At 42.8% G+C, this 7,094-nt stretch overlaps 1 pseudogene; it reads left to right on the forward strand.

Moving 5' to 3' along the window:
- Positions 1 to 4,826: 4,826 nt before the first annotated feature.
- LOC101615593 lies at positions 4,827 to 6,277 on the forward strand (annotated as a pseudogene).
- Positions 6,278 to 7,094: the final 817 nt, after the last annotated feature.

Raw genomic sequence — 7,094 nt, forward strand, 5'->3', positions numbered from 1 at the left:
ATTCTATTGGTGAGACCTTCTACAGAGCTTTTTAATTTGACTTACTGTGTTTTTCATTTCTAGTATTTCTGATTGGATTTTCTTCAGTGTTTCTATTTCCTTACTCATGTCTTATATTGACCTCCTTATTTCATTAAATTAGTTTCCTTAATTCCTTTGATTTCTTCTGTGGTCTCCAGAATCTCCGGATCTCTGCTATTCCTCTCCTGTGGATGATGATTTCTTATACACCTTCACTTTTCAGTAAAAGAGTGCATTTTGTAGGTTTTTCTTTTTCTTTTTTTTTTTTTTTACTTGTCTGCTCCCTAGGTTGCTTTGGAGTGGCTCCTACTCCACTGTCTTACCCAGAAGTCCTCAGATCCTATCTTGAATGTCCGTTCCTGCTGGAAGTCTTCCCAGCTACTCAGAGCCTATTCCCCAATTAGATAAGATACACCTTATAATTATTTATTCATACAAATGATATTTGTTCAGTCTTGTGTGCTTGACACTAATCCATGATCTGGGGCCACATCAGTAAGAAAATAAATAAATAACAAACAATTATCGTATCTTTGCCATACTGTGTGTCCCTTTATTTCACTTCTCCCTGTTTTCATGTATCACTGCCATAGTTTGTTCATTGTCTGTTGTCTCATGAAGCAGGTGACCTTCTCATGTTCTTACCTCAGACTCTAAGGAAAATAAGTAAGTAGTTGATAAATGAAGATGCTTAGTATTTTGCTGATTGGCACCACATCCCTGGCCAACATGCTATTTCTGACTCTCCCTCACTTTCTGTTGATCCACAATTGACATATTTGGGCTCTGTCCTTTTCCTTGCTTTCTAAACTACCACTCACTCCACATTCACTTCAACTCTTTCTTCACCTCTGGATGACTCAATAGCAGAGCCAGTGATCATCTGTCTTTATATTCCCAAAGCTTTGCTCATTACTTGGCATTATATATGCTCAATGAATACTGAGTCCTTAGTCAGCATCTCACAGAAAGAGCTGGAAGTCTTGGAATACAGCTGACTAGGGGAGGGTTTCTCCATATGTAAGGCATTAACTAATTACTTTGTCTATAGGTAAGTTGAGTTCTGCAAAAAGTCAGTATATATCACTTAGAAATTCTTTCGGGGACTCAAATCTCTGGTGGGGTTAGTTGTTTGCTATTTGAATAACACAGGTTTTCCAAATCAAAGTCATATCCAATAAATAATGGGCCTCAGTATGTGTGCCATGTTTATTTGCTCAAGAATAAAGAGTTCTGGAGCTAGGGAGATATCTCAGTTTGTAAAGTGCTTGTCTTGTAAGCATGATGATTTAACTTCATTCTAGAACTTGTGCAAAAAGCCAGGTTTGATGGTGCATGTTCATTATCCCAGCTTTGGGGAGACGGAGGATCCCTGGAGCTCAGTGGCCCACCAGTGTAACCTAAGTGATGAGATCCAAGCCAAAGAGAGATCCTGTCTCACAAAGAACTGGACAGCCCAGGCTGACTTGGAACTCTGTGGCTCCAGGCTGAGCTCAGACTCCTAGTGATCCTCCTACCTCTGACTCCCAACTGCTGGGATTTGAGGTGTGTACCACCACGCCCGGCCATAGCATCTTCCTTTTTGCTAGTCAGCTCTTTGCTAAGTTTGGAGAGAAATTTTATTTTAAAATAGAGAAAGAAGTGAGAGAAAAAGGAAATGAGAGGAGAGAGAAAGAGAGAGAGAGAGAGAGAGAGAGAGAGAGAGAGAGAGAGAGAGAGAGAGAAAGAGAGAGATTTGTAAATAATTTTTCTCACTCCAACAGATGAGAAGCAGGAAGTGAGCTGGATGAGACAAGTGTGAAAGCAGATGTGGTGTCATCACGACCTCAAAAACACTGGATAACTCTTTGCACAAGTCATACAGACCCATGTTGTGGGATATGATCTGTTTCCTGAGATGTGCTGTTCTAAGAAACCTTGTCATCTCTGGTCCAACAACAAAGGGGGTGAATTCCAACCCTCAGTCTGTTAGGGAAACTGTCATCTTTAACATCGCCTTAATATGGAAATGGAAACTCTGTCCTTTTCTGGGACAAGTGTCAGATTTCTGCCATGTCTCTTCCCTAATTTTCCAACCCACGTGTTCTCATGGGCAAACAGGGCTTGTATGCAGCTTGCTTTTTGCTTTGTTGATTATATCAGTTACTTTCTCGTAAAATACTCAACCAGAGCAACTTAGGGAAGGGTAGGGTATAGCTCAGCTAGAGTTCCAGGTTCCAGTCCATCACAGCAGGAGAAGCATGGTGGCAAGTGCTCCGGTCAGCTGGTCACAGTGAGGATGCAGGGCACATTGACAAATGCTGCTGCTCAGGTTTTCTAAATAGTCTAAAACCACAGCCTACAGTTAACATGGGTCTTCCTATCTCAATTAACCTAATTAAGATAATCCCTCACATGATCAGAGCATAACCAAATCTGGGTGACCCCTCACAGATGATGCAAGGTCCTGTCAGGTTGACAATCAGTATAAACCATTACACTGACCAAACGCAAAAATGCTTTCAATTTTCTATGTGATCATTGGAAATAACAGTCAAATTAACCACCTGTTATTCTAGCCCCCATAATCTAGGAAAGCTAGTTGAATCTACTTACTGTTGCTTTCCTTGCCAGGGTCAACTCTGAACTAAGATCTTGGAAGGTTAATGTTTTACCGATGTAATAGGCCATCATCAATTATTACATGATGAGAGCTACCGAGGAGCACTGACTGTGAGGTTGTCACAGAGCGTGACAATAAGCAGCCACAGTGAGACGAGAACAGAAGGTTTGATTTGCGCTGCTGCCAGTCTCCCTGGTATAATCACTGTCACCATGGCCAGCTAGGAATTCAAGCCACTGGGGTCATGAGGAGTCGAGAATCATAATTAGAAAGAGACATGCTGAAAAGCCCCCCAACCCCCACACAAGTTTCCAGCTCACTGTAGGCATTTTACAAATTGTCACCTCTTTCATTCAATTCCCATGACAACCACATGCAATGGTGTTACATGAGTTTTCCTGGGGGAACCAATGTCTGTTCACCCCAGATTGGGCATTGCGGTAGACAGCTTCCTGTTGCTGGGATGGTCTTCCACACTAGGAACACTTTAGGGGAGGAAGGGATTTATTTCAAGCTTACAGATCCAGGGGAAGTTCCCTTGATGGCAGAAGAAGCTGGCTCTCTTTCATAAATCCAAGCAGAGAGAGAAGCTGCAGCAAGCACCAAAAGGCAGCAAGCATAAATGGTCAGCAAGCAGCAGGGTCCCCAGGCAAAGCTCAGACTTCCCTCTTATACCTTTGGGCTGGAAATCAGACCTGCCCCCAAACACACCTTGGGGCTGGATCTCTGGATCTGCTCCCAGTGAAACCTCTTTCAGCCAGGGACTGGAGGTCCAAGTTACAAGCTTTAATAAAACATCTGAGTCTATGGGGGGTGTACATTCAAACCACCACAGGTATCAACAACAGACCAAATAAGATTCGACCCAAGTCTAGCCTGGTGAACCAATGGTTTATTGAGGTTTCTTATAAGAGCCTGGATGAGGGGTTACTTACAGGAGCCTGGGGAACTTGGGCAGTTGCACCACTGCAGAGCCCAGCATAGCGTCAGTCAGTGACAACTCACAAGACCTGCATCTCGTGAGTTCCCTGTGCAACTTGCAGGCATCCCCTCAGAAAAGTCTCCCCTCCCCAGTCAATTGTTCACTGCTTTTTGTAACCTCAAGGAGGGGTCTTGTGAGTCTTGTACCTTTTTCATAAGATCATGCAACTTTCTTGTGAGTTTTATGAGCCTCCTTCATATTCTTTCTACAGGGAAGGCGCCGATCTAGGGAATTACTATGGAATAACTATATCACTGTGGAAAGGGAATAGCTACAACAAATGGGTACTCTTCTGATCTCTAGTTTATAGATTAGAAAACTGAGGTCCAGAGAGGTTAAGCAACTTTCCTAAAGCTATATGTCTATAAAATGGATGTCAGAGGTTTTTATCTAAATCTGTGTGTAGCACTTATCTTCTTGTTGTGGGAACAAAACACTGGGCCAGAAAAAGGTCTGTATCCCACTTAGAGCTGAGAGAGGAGGTTTGTCATGGCACAGAAGGCATGGCAGGGGCAGCGAGCTTGCTGACGTCATCACGTCTCAGCAGGCAGGAAAGAGAAAGAGTGAGCTCGCTAGTTCCAGCACGGGGCGGGGCTGGATTATAAACTCTCAAGGCCCACCCCCAACTGCACACCTCCTCCAGCACAGCTCCATCTCCCAAAGACTTCCCCAGCTTGGGGCCAAGAATGAGGCTTCATCTCAAGGCTATGGGAGACATTCCCCGTTCAAACCCCCGCACTATGTATCCCAAACACACACCCATAAATGTATGTGAAAGATTATGAATAGAGCATTCCTTTTCTTTATTTCTGTACACAAAAGGGTCCTGAATATACATCTAATTTCTTAAATTTAAAACGTTCACAAACTATTGCCAAAGGAAAATAAAGATTGCCCTTTCAAAGGCTTGCCAGGGGATAAAGAACTTAGCATTTTTCCCTAACTGTGTTACTGAAAGATACAGAGATGACAGAGGGATTCAGAGTGACCTTCCCTTTCCGGTTTAGGCTGGTATCCCAAACTTTCCATGATTAGAAACTATCTTCAAGCTCTTTGTGTACCCCTATTGCTTGTCACTGGAAATGTGAACCAGGGATTTTCTTTTCTCTGAATGAAGTATACATTTCATCTTGTGTAGTAGTACTCAGAAGCTCCAGACTTGTGCTTGCCAAGCAGGGGTGCTCACGTTGGTTGTTATATGCGCAAGAAAGGGAATTAACAATGTCATATGTCGGGCTTCCCAGGCGAGGGTTCCCCAGCGCGCCAGGGTCATCGTGGCTTCCCTTTGCAGGCAGGCGTCTCTGTGTGTGTGCGTTCATCCTCCACCGTGGTCCATGGTGGGGGCTCTACACCGCAGTTATTTTACTAGACCTGACTTTCTACAAGAGATCTGTAGAAGAACTAGTTGAATCGTTTAAAGATACTCAAAAAGATGACATTTGGCTTGTTGATTTTTATGCCCTATGGTGTGGCCATTGTAAAAAGCTGAAGCCAATTTGGAATGAAGTTGGTCTTGAGATGCGAAACATTGGTTCTCCAGTTAAGATTGGAAAGATGGATGCTACTTCCTATTCTAGCCTTGCTTCAGAGTTTGGAGTTCGAAGTTATCCAACAATTAAGCTATTGAAGGGGGCCTTGACATATAATTAACGATGATATTATTGAGTTTGCACAGAGTTTCTGGGGCTCTGGTTTGTCCACTTCCAAGTCAGCAAACGTTTGACCATGTCCAGAAGAGACATTGTGTGGTTTTTGTTTACATAGGTGGAGAATCACCCTTGAAAGAGAAGTACAAAGATGCTGCTTCAGAACTAATCATGTATACATACTTTCTTCCTGCCTCAGAAGATGTGGTGCCAGAGTATGTGACATTGAAAGAAATGCCCGCTGTGTTTGTTTTCAAAGACGAAACCTACTCTGTTTATGGTGAGTATGAAGATGGTGACCTGTCGTCATGGATCAACAGGGAGAGGTTTCAGAACTACCTCACTATGGATGGCTTCCTCTTGTATGAACTTGGCGACACAGGAAAGCCTGTGGCCATTGCAGTTATAGACGAGAAGAACACATCACTTGAGCACACCAGATTAAAGTCAATTATTCAGGAAATTGCTGGAGATTACAGAGACCACTTCCGTAGGGACTTTCAGTTTGGCCATATGGATGGAAATGACTACATGAATACCTATAATTATGATTGTGATTATAATTATGATGGATGAATTGACAGTCCTAACTTTCATTGTCCTGAATACTTCAAACCAACAATACTTTCTGCTGGACAGACATATTAAGGACACCAGTGACATGGTTGAGTTTATCAATAGTATTTTGGATGGCACAGTGTAGGCGCAAGGTGACAGCATCGTACAGAGATTAAGAAGGATGGCATTTGATCCCAAGTCCACAGTTGTGTCTATCTTCAGGAGCTGTCCCCTCATGGGCTGCTTTCTCTTCGGCCTGCCCCTGGGTGTCATCCACATCATGTGCTACGGGATCTATACAGCCGACACAGATGGAGGATACAGAGAAGAGAGCTATGAAGTGTCCAAAGGAGAGATGGAAAGCCGGGCCAGAGAGAAGACAGCCAGGAGCAAGAGGCAAGCAGTGAGGGGTCTCAGGTGCCTCCTGTGCAAGAGCCTAAAGATGTATTAGAGAAGAAGAAAGACTGACACTTTACAAATACCGAGTAGTTGATAGGATTTCAAATTATTAAAGAGTCTATCTATTGAATCTAGAGATTTAATCATGATCTTTACAGAAAAGAACATGTTATTTGTATTTTGCTATAACAACTGCATGGATTAAAATGGTCCTTCCATAAATGGGAAATGTGTGGAGGAAAGTGATAGTTTGTCCAAAATAAAGTCTCTTTACTCTGTCAGTTTTCCTGACAGATGCTGTTCTAACTGGCCAGCTCCATGCGTGTTTCTCGATCTGAATATTCATGACATTTATATGAACAAAGTGAGCCTTCAAAATGTAGGTAATTTAAGAAAAACTAGTAAACACTTCCCATGTATCAATTTTAAGATTCTGAAAATGTGGTTTTATATAAGATAGTGATTTTATTTTATTCGTTTTTAAAGCAGAAGAAATGTTGCTTTGTACCTTTATACGCAGTTGCGATTATAATGTGTTTGTATGGGCCCCTGTCATAAGAGTGACGCGATGGACTTCACAAAATACCCAGGCCCGAGGGAGCAGTGGCTCCGGCCACGCCCTCTGCGCGGTGCTCTTCATCCATCATCCCTCCCGCAGGAGGGCAGCGCCCTCTCCGTCTACCTGCTCCAGCCACAGCAGCCTTGCATTCTTGTGCTCCATTTTTATTTTATGCCTGGGCTAAAAGTTCTAAAATCGTTTAAAAAACAATCTGTGTTTTAAAAGACCATGTATCTTTATGATAAGTAAACTTCATAAGTACTTCTGGTCCAAAAAAATGTGTATGCGTGTCTGTGTTTGTACACATAAAATCTACTGTCACCCATC

This window comes from Jaculus jaculus, chromosome 1 (assembly GCF_020740685.1).
Source record: "Jaculus jaculus isolate mJacJac1 chromosome 1, mJacJac1.mat.Y.cur, whole genome shotgun sequence".
Classification (NCBI taxonomy): Eukaryota; Metazoa; Chordata; class Mammalia; order Rodentia; family Dipodidae; genus Jaculus; species Jaculus jaculus.